This window comes from Nicotiana sylvestris, chromosome 11 (assembly GCF_000393655.2).
Source record: "Nicotiana sylvestris chromosome 11, ASM39365v2, whole genome shotgun sequence".
NCBI lineage: Eukaryota > Viridiplantae > Streptophyta > Magnoliopsida > Solanales > Solanaceae > Nicotiana > Nicotiana sylvestris.
In genome coordinates, this window is record NC_091067.1 from 76,946,414 (window position 1) to 76,962,813 (window position 16,400).

Here is a 16,400-nt window from a genome sequence, read left to right on the forward strand (position 1 = left end):
AGGTGCTATGAACCTACCTCAAGGATGAAAACAAGGCACACAAAATAAGTGTAAGGAACTATGCTAAACATCTCACTACTGTAGCATGCAACCCAATCCAAACATGACAATGTTGCGGCATGCAACCCGATCCATACATCACACTTATGGCGGCGTGCCACCCGATCCAAACAATATACCCATGGCGGTGTGCCACCCGATCCGCACATAACAATCAAGAAGAAAACACACATCAAGACGTAATGCTTATACTTACGAAATGTATGAATCGATCACAAGCATGCCAAGTGCACAATACAAATCCTTGGGAGATGGGTAGCGCCATAAGCTACGAAACCTAAGCACAACTAAGATGCAATATATGATCTGCCTCTCGAAAGCCATCCTGCTCAGATAACACCACAGTTATGCGGGACCTCAACATATGTGCAAATAATCAAGTCATCTCACTGCCACATGGCACAATAGAGTATTACATGAAATAGCTGACGACGAAAATAACATCCAATTTCTGAAGACTCCTCCATAAGAAATGTTATGCTGAATAAACACACTCGGCCCGGTGTAGAGAACACATACACATTTAGACCCATCAATGTACCTCAAGCCTATTCTAATCATACCATACTGGACTAATAACCTTTCAAGGATCCACAATGACCTATTCATGACACATAAGAACAACCGTCTAATCCGGAACAAACTCACACGGTCCACAGCCCAAGGAATAGAATGTCTCTCCGGTATAAACTCTCGCATTTGTGATATTACCATAACCTCCATACATGGTTTCAGTCTGTAATAATCAAGTGACCAACATGTCACATTTATACAAATCTCCCCATGGGGTATGCTCCCACGACCTTCCGCTCAGGTAGCACAGTCTGCATGTCCATATCACCCACCGTTCTAATTCTGTAAAGCAAATAAAAAATTTACAAGTCAATACCCAAAGCCTCTTCCACCGAACACTATTCTCAGGTGACACTAAAGAAAGTGCCAGCTTATTTTGAACATCTGAATTCACCAATGCTCATCCGAGCTCGTGACATTCTATCAACACCAAACCACAACCTTGACCTTCAACTTCCAGTCCATATGTCGCTATGAGATAATACTCGTATTCACCATAACCCTTGAACTACTAGTGAATAAACACTTCATTGGCTAGAAACCTTTCACTTAGCTCATTTCTGAAGAACCAATGCAACACATAATTGAATTCCCAAACTGCAAAAAATTACGAACCTCAAGTCCCAATCTGAACCGCCATGACTCTTCCAGAATCCATTTACACTACAAGGCCATTTAAATCAAGTATCTCCCAAATCAATCAAGTTGTAGTGGAGCTCAAGCCACGATCACTGCTACATACAATCATGCTGATTCAACCATTACAAACCGACCCAACTTCTTCCAATTTATTCTCAACTTGCCTTAGAAATGATAATAGCTCCATTCAAACACGTAAAGAACCAAATCCACACTCATCCCAAGTGACCCGGATCAAGATACCATGCCATCTCATTAATCATGAATCATCTCATATTCTCCTTACGTGCACAATAGCATCACTAATTGGTACACCCATTCTGTAAGACCTTACGCGAAAGTTATTCCTTCCTTTCCTCCAATACTGCACTGCATACCCGATGATAGCATAGAACATTCCAAGTCCTTAGGTGCTACACCTTAATTCTTAAACCCAATAGGACCGTTGTTGAGAGTCACCCACTTTGACTTGGTCCCGAACATAAGCCAAAAATCTACCACGTTGTTAGCACATGAACATCCTATCAAAGAATCACCCAAGTGAATTCTTTTCCTTGTACATTGCACCCACAAGAAGCATAAACTCTTAATCTTCCCAAAACCTGAACATGAATCGATGAGGCCAAATATAGCACACATTCCTCAAATCCTTTGCTTGAATTGCCGCTGGTGTTTTCTTTCTTTAGTTATAATAACCCATCAATACACTGATAACCAGAAATCGCACAAGCAAACAACCACACGATCCAGTCATAGGCGATAGGCTCCCCCACTTAGACTCAAGCTACAATTACGTAAATCTAGAGTCCACAGAGATTCCTCCTTCTCAATTATCATGATCTCGCACCTTTAACCCGCCAAATTTCTCAAAATCTTTTGTTAAAGCTTTTATGAACATTCTGAAGCATCAATCACAATCATATATTCGACCTCTTACCGGATAGCAAGTAGAAATTTTCGTAGAAGCCTCATCAAACTCACGCATCAGCTGACCTACCCATAGGAGATAGCCCACATATGGAATTCCATACTGACATCCTCCAACGATGTTGCACTGGGTATTACTACTACCAAATTGGTAAACCCTCCTAAGCCCATGCTCATCCACCGATTGTATAAGTCCAATCATTCCCCCATTGCCATCAATTAAAAGTACGACAATAAATTGAAACTCAAAGTCATGTTGTATCCCAACGATAATCAAGTTTTCACACCCCAAATCATTTCAAACAAACTCCTTTCTGCCATGTTAAATGTTCCTCGGTACAGTAGCCATCATCCCATATACAATCCTTAGACCTAGTCACCTTTCTACCATGATTCTCAAATCCCTCTAAACTTTCTTCAAACAAGTGGCTTCCTACCACATAATCCATATGCTACTCTGCCACTCCCACTTCAGTTAAACTACCATCTTTAAGTGACTGCTCGACCTCTACTTTTCATACTTGACCTGCTAGTAATTCAACCACTGTAAGACACTTCCCACCATGTCCTTCCTCATCCAACGTTATCTAAATGTTTCCTCAAATCAAAATCCATTTCTGTAGCACTTGAACTAATAAATTGCTACTAACTCTAAACCTCCTAGAAGATCATCTTTATCAAGCCATCAACATTAGAGAGACCAATTTGATCCCGAAACCGCTACACACCGCTATCTCCGACAACCGCTTCTCAGGAACAATTTCACAGCACCCTGCCCCGTAGGCAAATAAAAGAAACCATAACCCCGGCGAACCTTAATGCATTCAAACAAGGACAACGTGTAACGACCCAGCTAGTTTTTTTGAGAGTAATAGCCCCGATCCCCTATCTACTACTTCCCACGTATCTTTTTCTGTTTATGTTACTTGCCGGAAGGTTTTCTTTTTGGTTTCTGAGTTTTTTGGGACACTTAGCCCTAAAACGGAAGCTTAAGTCATAGGATTTTGACCGTAGTCAGAACTGTATGAAGACGTCTCCGTAAAGTAGTTTCGTCGGTTCTATTAGTTTCATTGGGTTATTTTGGACTTAGGGGAGTGTCCGGATTGTGGTTTTGAGGTCTATAGCTGATTTAGACTTGAAATGGCAAAAGTCAATTTTTTGGATTTTGACCGATAGTGGACTTTTTTATATCGGGGTCGGATTGGATTTTGGAAGTTGGAGTAGCTCTATAATTTTGTATATGACATGCATGCAATATTTGAGGTCAATCAGATGTGGTTTGATAGGCTTCGGTATTGATTGTAGAAATTTAAAGTTTCAAGTTCATTAAGTTTTAATTGGAGGGTGATATGTGTTTTTAGCATTGTTTGATGTGATTTGAGGGCTCGACTAAGTTTGTATTGCAATTTAGGACTTTTGATATGTTTGGTTGAGGTCTTGGGGCCTCAGGTGTGGTTTGGATGCTCAACTGATTGAAATGTGACTTATGTCATTGCTGAAGATTTGCTGGTTGCTGCATTTTCACACCTGTGTTGGGGGACCGCAGGTGCAGGGTCACACATGCGTGAGGTCAGGCGCAGAAGCGGAAATGGAAGGAGTTTCTAGGGGTCGCAAGTGCGAGGTAAATTCCGCATCTGCGATTCCCGCAGATGCATTAGAGGAACTGCATGAGCGGATAGAGACCGCAAAAGCGGACCACTATCTGCAGGTGCGCACACGCACGTAAGGCCACCTTATCGCGGATGCGGATCCAAGGGATTTAAGTTAAGTCCGCACTTGTGATGGAATTTCTACAGGTGCAGCGTCGCAGGTGCGATTATTGGCCCGCAGATGCGAAATCGCTGGGCAAAAATGGGCAAGTTCGAGGGTTCTATCCCACTTTCAAATTTGTGGACTTTGAGAGCTCGGATTGGGTGATTATTTGAAGGATTTCCAGAGAAACTTTTGGATAACGATTCTTTACTCCTTTATGGTTATATCCCACTAATCTATGGTTGAATTCATCATTTAATTAAGGAATTTGGTTGAGAAATTTGGGAGAAAATGGTAGAAGTTCTTCAACTAAGATTTTGGGTTTTTATTGAGATTTTGATGTCGGATTTGGATAATTTTGGTACGAGTGAACTCCTGAGTGAATGGGTATTCATATTTTTTGACTTTTACCCGATTTCGAGATGTGGGCCCAGCGAGACTTTTTAGGGCGATTTTCTAATTTCTTGTTTTAGCTTTGATTTTATTAACTAGATTAGTTTCTTATAGTTATAGTTATGATATGTAATTGATTTTTGCTAGATTTGGGCCATTCGGAGTTGGATATTCGTGGAAAAAGCATTGTTACCGATTGATTGAGCTTGGTTTGAGGTAAGTGGCTTGTCTAACATTGTGTGGGGGAAATGCCCTTAGGATTTGGTGTTGTTATGAGCATTGTGTACGCGAGGTGACGAGTGTGTACACGGGCTAATTATTGAAAAACCCGATTTTTATCGAGTAATAAACTGTTGTCATTTAATCGAAGTATACTAGCATGTATAGTTATCCTGTTAGCCTAGAATAGCATGTCTACGTGCCTTAATTGCTTATCTGAACTCTTTGTAACATGTTTAGTGGATTCTTGTATCTCCTCTTGACTTGTACTTAGTCTAAATTGTAGGTTTTCTTGCTGTAATTGTTATCTTTATTTTGTTTAAGCTGCGTATTTACTTTGAGACTACGGGGCGATATCGTGGGAGATCCCCCTGTATGTTTACTTTTGAGAATACGAGGCGGTACCTCGGGAGTTCTCCCTGCACATTTACTTTGGGACTACGGAATGGTATTTCGGGAGACCCCCCTACATATTTACTTTGGGAATAGGACGGTATCCTGGGAGATCCCCCTGTATATTTACTTTTGGGACTACGACACGGTATCTCGGGAGATCTCCAGTTGTTATTTTTGTACACTGTACTATATTGTTTTTCTGTGATTTCTTTCTTGTTACATTTCAGTATTTTATTATACTGCGATATTTTGTTCCATCTTAGTTTATATATATATATGTTTTATCTTATTTTATGTATAAACCAGTAGGGCCCTAACCTGATCTCGTCACTACTCGATCGAGGTTAGGCTTGGCACTTACTGGGTACCGTTGTGGAGTACTCATGCTACTCTTCTGTACATGTTTTGTGTGCAGATCCAGGTACTTCTTATTAGCCACATCATTAGTGAGCAGATATATATATATATATATATATATATATTAGTAGGGCCCTAACCTGACCTTGTCACTGTTCGATCGAGGTAGGCTTGACACTTACTGGGTACCATTGTAGAGTACTCATGCTACTCTTCTGCACATGTTTTTGTGTGCAAATCTAGGTACATCATTCCAGCCTCGCTATTAGTTGTGCACCTGATGCCGTTACGGAGACTTCAAGGTACATTTGCCATGTCTGTAGACCTAGGAGTCTCCCTCTATCTTTTGTGTAGTTCTTCATCTACTACTTCTAAACACTGATGTATAGAACAGTTAGTAAATTCTTAGAAGCTTTTGATTTATGATGTTCCGGTTCTTGGGAAGATTTTGTATGTATTCTTTTTTGGAGTTGTTGTATATGCCGGGAGGCATTTCTATTAATGTTTTCATTACTGTTGATGTTAGTTGTTAAATTTATGTTTTCATTTCATTATTCCGCAAATGTTAGGCTTACTTAGTCGTAGAGACTAGGTGCCGTCCTGACATCTCGCGGAGGGAGGATTTGGGTCGTGACACAACGACACCACATCACAGATGAAAATTCCACCACGCTCGAAGATACCAAGTCTCATTACTCCATCAACCCAAACCTAAACATTCATAGTCTGATTGTCTTTCCTTTGCTGGAATTAAACGCTGAACCTCTAAATCATGCGCTAAGAAATCCTCTTTTCAAGTCATTCATTGTGTCGACACATAAACGAGCACCCCACCATTACAACAATGTTTTGCGATAACAACTCATGAACATCATAGCAACCTGTGCATAGCCTCAAAACCATTGAAAATATAGCTATTGAGCTAAAATGACAGAACATCCTTCCGTAAGATGATGATAATAACTTGCTCGAATGCGCAGGGAGAAATATCCCCCCCCCCTCCACGTCTGTAGTACCACTACAACTTCTCAATGCCCAATAGACACGAGCACTCAACATCGTATAACAATGAGTAGGAAGGAAATAAAGGCATAAGCCTTAAAGGGATCCAATTGCACGATGAGGAATCAAGAATGGAAGTGTTTCTAACAGCCTTGTAGCTTCTCAAAGATAAATACAGACGTCTCTGTACTGATCTGCAAGACTCTACTTGACATGATCATGACTCATGAGACCCAAGTGAACCTAATGCTCCGATACCAAGCTATCACGGACCAAAATTTACTATAGGTTGTGATGGCACCCAACACCGCCGTTAGGCAAGCCAACGTTGATTTATCGATTAGTTTACCCATTTTGTTACTTTGAAATTACTAATTCCCAATTTTGATAGTATAAAATAGATTTTACAGAGTAAGTGGTGATAATTATGTGATCTTTGATAACAAACACCCGGTATGAACCCCCAAAACCCAGTGTCACAAGTGCATGAGCATTTTTCTAAGGAGTACAACAATAATACAACATCTATCCAGAATGTAAATAAGGAAGGATAAAATAATTCGTACAATTGGGACTAGGTGGACTACGGTATGTAGCATGAATTTCAGCTCACATAAAGTCTCCTAAACATATGTGCCTACGCGCCAAGATGATCACTAAATGGCCTATCAAATCCTGCACATTTAGTGCAGAAGTGTAGCATGAGTTCGTAAATTAACGTGTACCCAGTAAGTATCTGGCCTAATCCTGGAGAAGTAGTAACGAGGGGTCGATATCGACACTTACTAGAGGTCCAAATAAATAAATAATAATTCATAACAAATATGAAGTGCACAGCAATAGTGGAGTAGATCTGAAATTTTATAATATTCCAATAATTTCCTTTAAAGTATAAATTTCTCGAGCTTATATCCTACCTTAATATCTCATTTAAAAAATGCCAAGTGTTAATACCAATTAAAGAAGAAATACCATAAAATGTTGGGCATTAGTGTAAGGTTTATCTTGTGAACGTTCGAACTACTAGCGATAACGCACGATTCTGCCAAGATCGTTCGGCCCGATCCAGAATAACGTTTAACTACCTAGGGACGTGTGGCACGATCCATAGATGCATAATTTACAAGATACGTGTTTATACTACAGTACATGAGCACAATATGATTATGATCTTTATCGTTTCTCAATTAATTCGCCCACAACTCAAAGTGATAACGCTTGGTCTATTTTATGTATATTTATTTCTAAACCAATTTCAGTTATAATTAAGCTAGCAGAATGAGTTAAAATAATTCAAATATCACATGATAAGATCCTATGTCTATCTGGACATAAACATGCTTTAGCTACGTACGGACTCTCGTAACCTCGTGCGTACGTAGCACCCACAACTAGTTGCACATGGAAATAAATATCACCTAAGGGGTAGTCTCCACCTCACATGGTAAGGCAAGAGACGTACCTCGCTCCAAAGTTCCATAACCGGCTCCAACGCCATTCTAACACTCCAAACCGGTGTTCGTCGCTCCAAAACTAGTCAATCAATGTGCAAATCCATAAATATATACTCTAATACTCATAATAAATCAATTTATAATAATTTCGAAATCCGATCAAAAAGTTGATAAAGTCACCCACATACCAACATGCCCGGATTCCGAAAATAATCGAAGATAATCATTACTCATAACACCACGAACTCAAATATATAATTTATTCTCAATTACATGTCCAATTTCATAGTCAAAAATCCAAAAATACCATTTTCGAGGTTTTCTACCAAAATCCCAAATTCCTACTAATTTCCATGTTTAAACCCATATATAAACCATGCATTTAACTCACAACAAGTGGGAAATTACTAACCTTGTTACATGTTGAAAACTCCTCAAAATCACCCAAGAACCGAGCTCCAAAAATCCCGAATGAAAATGACGGAATGACCAAGTTCGATCCCCTTATGATCTGCCCAGTTTTCGCTTCTGCTGATCACTTGACCGCATTTGTGGTCCCGCTTCTGTGGATTTCCCATCGCTTCTGCGATCCCGAACTTCCAGCCCACTTCTACATATGTGGTCTCCCATGCGCAGATGCATTCCCCCATCTATGGGTATACTTCCACACCTGCGCCCCTGGTCTTCCTCTCCTATTATCACACCTACGACACATCTCCGCATCTGCGACCGCGTAGGAGCAGTCAACCCTTAGCACCTACGATCATTGCCCAGCTTCGCCCAAACTGCACCTACAATAATTTCCTCGCTTCTGCGGTCACGCACCTACGGTCCAACTTGCACAGGTGCGATTGCACCAGAACTGGTGCACTTCAACCACTTTAGAAGCTTCAACTTGATCCGTTAACCATGTGAAACCACCTTGAGACCCCTGGGACCTTAACAGAACTTACCAACAAGATCTAAAACACAATACGGACTTAGTCAAGCCTTCAAATCACATCAACCAATGCTAAAACCATGAATCGCTCCCCAATTCAAGCTTAATGAACTTTAGAACTTCAAACTTGCGACGTCTAAATCTATCAAATCAAGTCTGATTGACCTCAAATTTTATACACAAGTCATAATTGACATTACGAGCCTTCTCCTACTTCTAGAATCAGAATCCGACCCCGATATCAAAAAGTCCACTCTCGGTCAAACTTCCCAAAATCATCAAAATTTCCAACTTTCGTCAATTGACACCGAAATGACCTACGGACCTCCAAATCAATATATGGACATGCTTCTAAGACCAAAATCATCATACAAATCTATTACCACGATCAGAATCCCAAACTGACATTGATAACATGAAAATCCACTTCAACCCAAACTTATGAGATTCATCCAAAATGACATTTCCATAATAGGCACCGAAATGCTCATGGCCACCCGATTCTGAACCCAACCATATGCACGATTCTAAAATCATCATATGAACCTATCGCTCTTATTATCTGTTGTACCCCCAATCTTCCTTCATACGAAGGCATCGTAACATATACATCAAATAAGGATCAAATAAAAGATTCTCCATCCCTTCTTTATACTTGTATATCCCTCGATCAACTAGATGGGCCTAGGATAAGGCATTAAAAATCATCAATATGTGGGGTGATCGAACCGACTCATCTTTGAAAATAAGATTCACTCCTATGTGAAGAGAGGGAAATGAAAGTAAGAACCATGCGCATAGATGAAAGAGCGCGCTTTGAGGGAAGAGGGGAAGAAAGACTATAGAAAGGATAAGTGAAGTACTTATTGGGACTTTTTAACATTCTTCTTTCCTCTTCTTGCTTATCACCTTCTTTCCCTTTCCTCGCATCTTAATATAATAAAGATCAAGACAAGTGGCTCCAGGTCCAGATATCTCCCTTCGAGATTGCCAGCATCAGTCTAAGTGGCTTAAGTTCTTGAAGAAAAAGGTAGAGAAGGAAGGGTGGTTGAAGCAGGACCATAAGAAGTACCTTTAGCATTTCAAGTACCCGGTTCAGAGCCAGGACATCTTTAGCATATCCACCAGCAACGCCTTTGGCATGATAGGCAGGCAGCATATCTTGATCCATCGGTAGCAGAGCCACCGAGTGAATGACCTTAACGATCATTTTAGAAATAGTGCTTTACTAGCCTGATGACTTAAAACAAGGTCAAAATCCATCCCTCTATTTAAACTGATTAATTAACGACCCACCAAGCAAGGGCATGTTACGCGGTAGTAGCCAGTTCAAGGAAGTGAAACTAAGACAGGAAACTTCCCCTTTTTTTATTTTTAAGTAAGACAGACCATGTCTTTTTCCCTTTCGACATCATCCTTGTTAACCAACCATACATTGTCTAACCAAATCCAATTCTCTCTTGATACATTCCTCAAAAAATCCGAATTTGGCTAATTCTTCCCCCAACTAACGAAGAGATCTTGGCAAAATTGCCTCATATGAAATTGAGCACAGTTTTGCAATGAAATTCCAAAAACATGGAGATCCAACTACAAAACGACAGGCAGCCTGATTCAACATTGCTTTGGTATCTTTATTTCGCACTTATTTTCTTTCTTTTACTTTTATTGACATAGGGTACCAAAGAAATCTTTATTTGAATCAACTTCGTTTTTACTCTTGTTCGTTCTTTATCCAGAAGATGATAATAAGAAAAGAAAATAAAAAACAGATGGAAGATAAGGTCACTTGTGAAAGAACTAGCCGAAAGGGACCATCACAGTTGGGGCGGTGGATGACAGGCAAGCTCACCAAGAACATCAAGATAGGTTGGAGAAGACTTGGCTGCGGCAAGTAAAGGAGAGGTTAGGTCAAAGGATTTCAGACAGAAGTCCCATCAATCAGAAGAAAAGGATGTTCCGGGAAAGAAGAAAACAAGGATATCCAAAAGAATAAGCCTTGAAGGAAGGCATGAATCTATCTATGACTAAGATGAGGAAGAAAATAAGCATTGTGCTTGCCATTACTATTGTCGTATCAGTCCTCCTTCCATTTTAGTAGCCGAAAACAAAAATTTAGATGGGGTCAAACTTCTTGAATAAAAAGAATACAATTAAATAAAAAAATAATTGGAATCGCTTTGAAAGAATATGTGTCCTGGCACTGCACACAAAAAAATTCGGTTATATACCCTTACGAAAAATTGATCACATCGAAACGTTTTCGAGGACGAATCCACTTTGAATTTGATAAATGCATTGCTTGTGAAGTATGTGTTCAAACATGAAAAGTATCTTCCTTATTCTTGAAGAATGAGGGGCAAAGGGACTGATCAAGGAAGATCTTTTGTTCTTCTTATATATAAGATCGTGATTGGATCTGCATATGTTGGTAAAGAGAATAATCTTATCCTTTGAGAATAATCAAAAAATGGACAGTGTTAATTAGAACATGAAAATGTGGCTCAATGGGTCCTAGTTACTCTTCGGGGTGGAGTCAGATGAATTTTTGACCATCTATCAGAATAAACAGAACGAACGGATCTTGTAGGATTCCCAAGAAATTCTTCGATTTCTTTTGGAAACATTCGTACTAATTGTCATGTCCTTTCCTTGCGTTGACGAAGATTTTGGCCTTGTTGGCCCAAAACGGTAGCATGGTCGACCTGCTCCCCTCTGACTTATGACTCACTATCCGCTTGAAAGCCTCAGGTGTTTAGGGGTGCTTCTCCTGCTGCGACTACGTCTCTATTTTAAAAAGTATATAGAAATGGTAGGCACTGGGAGTGAGTGAACTACCCGGGCAACCTCTCTATAGAAGGGAAGGGAAAGGGTTATCCGCTCATAATGATTGTAGAGTCTCTCGGGGTTAGAGGTCTAATAGTAGTCAAATCAAGTCCTCCCCCTCTTACTCAGAATAGCTAGCGAGAGGAATACTACTGATTATCTATGAAAGAAGGCTTTTAAGAATGAAAAAAATCTTATCTTAAAGATACAGAGCCCCCCGCCTGCCTTTTCAGATGCGAGTGAGTGAGCGTTTTTTCTACTAGGAATGAATGAACTAGGAATTTAGACTGACAGTGTACTAGAGCACTCATGCCTGCAGACCCCTCGATTCTCTTTCTATGACTACTCTGGAAAATAAAGTCACACTTCTCAATGGCTTTCGATCTTATTTCACCCATATAGATATCAAACCGTTGAACAATGCGCCAGAGCTCAAAATGACTGATCGGGTCATTACATGTACCACACCTACATTCAAGATGGTCCACTATTTTTTAGTTCCACTCAAAACCAAACCCCACCCCTACACTTAGTTCTTTTCATCTTTTAGAATCAAGCACGAGGCATTCTAGTGCTTAGGGAAGACTAAGGGTCGAGGTCGTAATGTGGTTGCCAAGGAAAGAGGAATTTAGGCTCAACTGGACTAACTAGAGATAACGCTTCAAATCTTTGGATGGGTTAAAGCAGCAAAGAAGGGCTAACAAAGACGGCCTACGATCATCTCCATACTCAACTATTACCAATGATTTCACCTTGAGTCACAACCAAAACAAGTTTTTAGACGTTGTAGGGAATGATTACTAAGAAAGCATTCATCATATCACACATAGTACTTTGGATAGGCACTCGATATAGACCGCGGTCACCAATGGTCTCTACAACTTACAAGGACAGGATCATGCATCCCACAAGTTAGGCTTAATCAATTCTGCCAACCACAACCTTTTCACAATTATCTAAAACAAAGAAAAATATACTCTAGAAAGTGTTTGGATCAAAATATTACGACCATTGTAAAGAACCAAACAAGAAACTCATGGAAGTAAAAGACAAGAAGTTGTCCTAGAAAAGAAAGAAATAAAGTCTTTTTGGTTATTTTTTATTTACATCCCCCACACCGACACTTAACTAGTGGCATGCCCCCATGTCACAAAATTAAAATGCAAAGGTGAAGGAAACTTCTCTGAATGGGTAAATCGGTGTCTCAGACTGTGGCAGGATCCATGGGACAAGCTCGGCCAAATGCACGCATCGGTGCCATGCTCTTTCGCTCAGATTTTTTATTTTGCCCTGCAATTGACTCCACTCGGGTGCTCAGTCAAACTATAGAAGTTTGCATTCCATCCATTTCTTTCTCCAATGAAACCATTTGTGCCTTCCATGAACTACTTGATAGCGCGCCTATTACTTTCTCACTTGGTGCAATAGAACTAACATGTTCCATGTGTACCTCCCTCTCCTCAATAGGTCTGTCATAATTCTCACACTCACCCTCCTCAACAAGGAAAGTCTCCTTTCTAATGATAACTTTATCTGCCTGAAATTTCTTCTCGCACTTTACCTTCCCATATGTGGCCTTTTTCTAGTACTCTTGGCACACGAAATAACCAGGTGACTAAGGAAAGGAAAAATAAGCCATACATCTGCATCGGTGAATGAATTACCATCTCATCCCAAATAACCTTAGTCGCATAAAATTCATATTCATTGATCAAGCACCATATAAGAGTTTCCTGAGGACCATTCACCTTAGTCTTGTTCAGTGAAGGCATCAATCAATGATGTGTAGCTAACACTTCCCCTCGGCAGTCAGTGAATTTGAGTGAAATTTGTGGTCCTTGATCAACTAAACCACCTCCTTCCCTGGTATACACATAGTCTCGAAGAATATCACCCACGGGTATAGTTCTCTGTTGTGCATCACAAAGAGGTTGTCTTCAAATATTTGGTCCACATACTCAGGTAGGTTGTATGCTCGTCGGATGTCTTCCCCCGAAATATCCATCTTTTTTCTTCCTCACATTACACACACAATCCTCATGCTCAGAGAAATTCACATAGAATTCCCTCATGATAGATAAATTGGCTTCATCAGGTTCTTCGAAGAACACTCCCAACCCCTGGTGGACTAATTCATCATGCACTTTAGGACACTCGTTGAGGAGGGCACCTACGTCAATACCCCTTTCGGACACGGGTTTCTTATCCTCCTTGCTATGAAAACAATCCTGAGTATCCCAAGAGACAAACTTGTCTTGATCATAGGGTAGAGGAGGTGCAGCATCACTTGATCTAGAAGTACCCATACCCTTTGATTTGGACGTGCCCGTCTTCTTACTAATAGAAGTGCTCAGGGTCTTCCTTTTATTTGAAGTGGCCATTTCACACCTACAATAACCTAAACAAACATAAGTGATTGTTCATGTACATAGTCACAATGGGCTACTCAGACTTCACCCCATATAGTGTCCTCAATCATGCATTCTAGGTATCCTTCTCGTCTCATCAATTACAATGACATTTCAACTTTCATTGTCACGACCCAAAAAAACCCCACCAAATAGTGATGGCACCTAATCTAACTCACTAGGTAAGCTAAACATTATAAGTTACTATCAAACTGAGAAATAGGCAATATATTTAATAAACATTGCAACAGTATTCAATACAATTATCCCACGGACTGGTAATACAAGTCAAGAGCCATTATAATATTGATTTACAAAGCTAAAAAATGAACAATAAAATATTTGATTAGAAATTACATAAACAAAAACGAAATCCTAAGCTACCATGAACAAAAAGGTAGTGTGAATCCGGTACGCTGGAATATCTCCAATGCAAGCTCCATCTTCACATCTCCTCAGCCCCAAAATCTGAACGTAAGGTGCAAAAATGTAGTATGAGTACAACTGACACCATGTACTCAGTAAGTTTCTTGACTAAACTCAAAAAATTAGTGACGAGTTTTTCAAGTCAAAAGATACTCTCTTGTCAAATAACCTATGAATATATCAATGACTGGCAACAGGATGCATAGCAGAAAAGCAATAACAAAAATCTCCTCAGAATAAGTGATAATAATTTAGTACAAGTAAAGGCTCAATTTTCACAAAAAGTCATCAAATAGAATCGCACCCACATGGCACCTCATGCCCACATTATCAATCACCCTCGCACGGCAAAACCTCCTTCTGCAACATATGTCACACCCGCACGGTAAAGACCTCCACAATATAATGCGATTTCATATCAATTGCCAAATCACACATTCAAGAAACCTTATCAAGAATCAAATATATTACCACATGATAATAACTTCCTCATCTTATCAACACAATATGCTACCAACAACTCAACAAAACATGAGATATCAACTCCACGTAAATAAAATTATCTTGGCAACCAAATCATAATGTAATAACAGAGACATAGATTGGCATGTTAGAAACCACACAATATATAATGTAAAAATGCATGGCACGCATAAGGAAATCATGAGCACAACAAGAATGTCCCTCTTGTACCAACACACACACACCCACAAAAATCAATAAAAATGCCCCCCAGGCTATCAAAGAACATTCCCACAATGCCACCCATATTTCGCCACGTGATCTTCATAATGAATATTTTCCCTTATATTGCTACACGCACATCAGCCATCCTTATCCCGTCGTGTACGCATCAATAAATACCACCCTTATGCCGCCGCACGCACATCTAGCCCTCCTTATCTCGTCGTATGCGCATCACAAATGAAATTCCTTCATTATATTGTCGCATGTGCATCTACAATCAATCTGTACAAGATGCCCACATGTGCCACCAAAAAGCGCAAAAAGACATAATATCAAGAGGCACATTCTCATAACTTATCAATAAAGCGCAAAAGGACATAATAACAACAAAAATGCAGATAAATCATAATCATGGTTAAATCAAGTATAGCAACCAAGTCCAAGTAGTCGTTCAAAGAATCACTTATGTATCACAGAGTGTACACGTCCCAATCAAGGCACATCACAAGATCTAATCCGGATGTGTATTCATAGCTTACGTGTATCTATCCCCAAGGCAAATATAGCATGTCTCATGATTTGTTCACCGTTTTCAACATAAGGTACCAATAGCCTCAACATTTCTCTATCATGGTTTATAATACTCACGAAGTCGATTATTTAATAACACATTGAATCAAGATAAATACACAACTAAATAAGGCATAGAGTAAGCTAGAATCTCCCCCCGAGCATGAATGTCCATGGAATATGTATATATGTTTGTCACCTCATATATACATCACCTCGTATGTAGCAAACAATTACAATTAGCAGAAAAAATTTTCTCAACCAAATCTAGGCAAGACACTTACTTTAAACAAGCCAAAACAATACTATAAAAATGTCTTCCCATGCAAATCGATCTCTGAATGGCTCAAATCTAGCCAAAAACAACCCAATAACATCAAATAATGCCATAGAAATCAAACTCAAACGAATAAGGTCGAATTTTTAATCACGCACTAAAAGTCAACCAAAATGTTAACTCGAGCTCACACCCTAGAACGTGACAAAACTCACAAATCCCGAATACCCATTTGAATACGAGTCTAAGTATATAATTGGTTTCCACACCCTACATCAATTTCATGTTCAAAACCCCAAAATTTATTCTCTTAAGTTCAAGTCAACAATCCCCAAATTTTTTCCCTTCAAATCCTTGATTTAGGTATAATAATCCATGAAAAATAAATATATAATTAAAACAAAGATAAAGTTATTTACCCTCATGATTTGGGTATTTGTATTCTCCAAAATAACCTAACTTATGCTCTAAGAACTCAAAAAGTAAAGAAAATA